A 2,438-nucleotide genomic window follows, 5' to 3' on the forward strand; every position below is an offset into this window, starting at 1 on the left:
CATTATTTGGATAAAGAAATTGATTCAGAAAGAACTAAATAATTTCAACCAACAGTATATTCAAATTTCAATATACTTTTTATTTAATATTTTGTAAATTATATTACTATGAGAGTAAATACATCAATATTTGATAAAAGTAATTTGAATAAAGTAATTTCTTAAATTAAACTAGTGAAATATTATTATATTATTAGTTTATAATTTTTTCTCTAATTAAAAGACCATTTTTGTAGTTTTTATTTTTCCTTTTCATATAAGCTTCACTACAAATTTTGAAATATATTTATTGCTCTTTTTTTCAATTATATCCTTTAATGACGTTTTCAATTTATCTTCAAAACTAAGAAGCAAAGATTTGATTCATTTTTAATCTAAACTCATAAATAGTTCAATCCATTGATTATGACCAGTTTGTTTTGACTTTTTTTTTTTAAAATGATTTTTATAGTGTTAAATAATTTTGTGTAAAAATATTTTGTAATTTTTTTTATCAAAGCTTTAAACAAAAATTTGGTTTGAATAGTTATTCTTAAAATATGAAGAGGAATGGTAGAAGTTTCGCGGATGTTGTGGCGGAAAAATCTGATAGGGTTAACATTGGGAATTCAAAGGAGGAGGTTCTGTTTAGCTTCAATTCTAATGCTGAACGCAAGCAGAGGATGCTAAAAGCTTTTGTCGGCTCTGTTTTAATTCCAGGCTCAGCGTTTAGAATTCAAACATATCTGGAGATGGAGGGAATTTACGCTATAAAGGCAACACCTGTAGGAGGTAATTTGTGTCTTCTGGAAGAATTAGAGGAGGGTTTTATAGAGGATTTTATTGGAGAGGAGGAAACATGGTGGAAATCGTGGTTCGGAAAGATTACAAAATGGGATGAAGAGATAGTAGACGACGCTCGGGATGTTTGGCTCAGTGTTTACGGGATACCGGCTCACGTGTGGTGTTCGGATTTTTTTGTCGAACTGGCTGGCTTGTGGGGTTCTTTTATTTGCATCGATGAAAGCACGGCTAGGGGTGAAGCTTTTGACGCCGCGAGATTAATGGTGAAAGTGCCATTATCTTTTAAAACTCCAGATTCGGTGAATGTTCGTGTGGATGACAAAGTTTTCAAGCTTACAGTGAGGGAGAATGCTCTCGGTCAAATCCGTAGTGGAGCAGGTACGCAAAAAACTACTCTTTCTACTTCTTCTGACTCTGTAGAATTAGGTAGTTTTAATAGCTTGGTGGGGGAAGACGATTGTAGGACGGTTGTGTCTGATGATAGTATCGATCAATTCACTGCTCCTTCTGCGATTGTAAAGTCAAATGGTCAGGTTCAGGGAGTTAATAAGATGGGTCGTCCAAGGGCTGTTTCGAAGGAGAACTTAGGAGTATCGGCTACACTTGCTGACAGTTTCGTCGGCGAAGGAAAGTTTGATAGAGCGGTAATGTCTGTGAGGGGAAATTCCGGTATAGGAGGAAGTATTAACAGAGAGGACAGTGTTGGTGAGGGGCACATTTCTGGCAGTAATGTTTTGAGGGGCTGCAGTAGCACTTCGGTTTCGAAACGGTCAGAGGTAGGGTGTACTTTGGATAACTTTGCAGCTGGAGGTGGTGTGAAAAAAATTAGATGGAGGAAGTTAAATGCTATGGGAGGTGCAGGTAAAAAGGGAGGTGGTGGGCCGGGAGAAAAGAATAAAAGTGTGAGTTTTAGTAGGAGAGGGAGGAAAATTTTTCATGTCAACCGAGATGATGTTGTGAACAATAAAGGATCACTGGAGTTGAAGAGTACTAAGGAGACGGGGGCCCAATTAAGTGAAAGTGTGTCAGTGTGCTATGGCGATCAAAAGGAGGAGTCTGATATTGGTAGAAATAATGCGAGACAATGGGAGTTTTCAAATAATGATTTAGGGGATAAACTTTGGTACGCTATTGTAGCGTTGGGAGTGGTTGACAAAGAAGGAAAAAGTAAGCTTGTTAGTAGGATTGATAATTTAGAGAAAGGAGGAGGAAAAGGTGGTGATGTTAGGAAGGAGCTTAATATTATGAATAAATGATTATTGGTTCTTTGAATATAAGAGGGGGTGTGAATGCGCTCAAAAGAAGGAGGATTAGTTCGTTGATTTGTAGGGGCAAAGCGGATATCTTTTTGATTCAAGAAACCAAGATCTCTAACATGAGCGAGGTGGTGGCCAAGAGTTTTTGGAAGAAATCGGAGGTGGGTTTTTCTTTTTCCAATTCTTGTGGTAGATCCGGGGGATTGCTTACGCTTTGGAATAATGATGACATGGTGGTTCTTAATAGTTTTAAAGGGGAGGGATATTTGGGGATTAAAGTTGTTTGGAAGGATAACTTGTACTATGTGGTAAATATTTATTCTTCATGCAACTTGAACAAAAAGATAAAGCTTTGGGAAGATTTGTTAGCCTTGAAGGAGAGGTATAAAGATGGAGAGT

The sequence above is a fragment of the Vicia villosa genome, unplaced genomic scaffold (assembly GCF_029867415.1).
Source record: "Vicia villosa cultivar HV-30 ecotype Madison, WI unplaced genomic scaffold, Vvil1.0 ctg.004160F_1_1, whole genome shotgun sequence".
Lineage (NCBI taxonomy): Eukaryota > Viridiplantae > Streptophyta > Magnoliopsida > Fabales > Fabaceae > Vicia > Vicia villosa.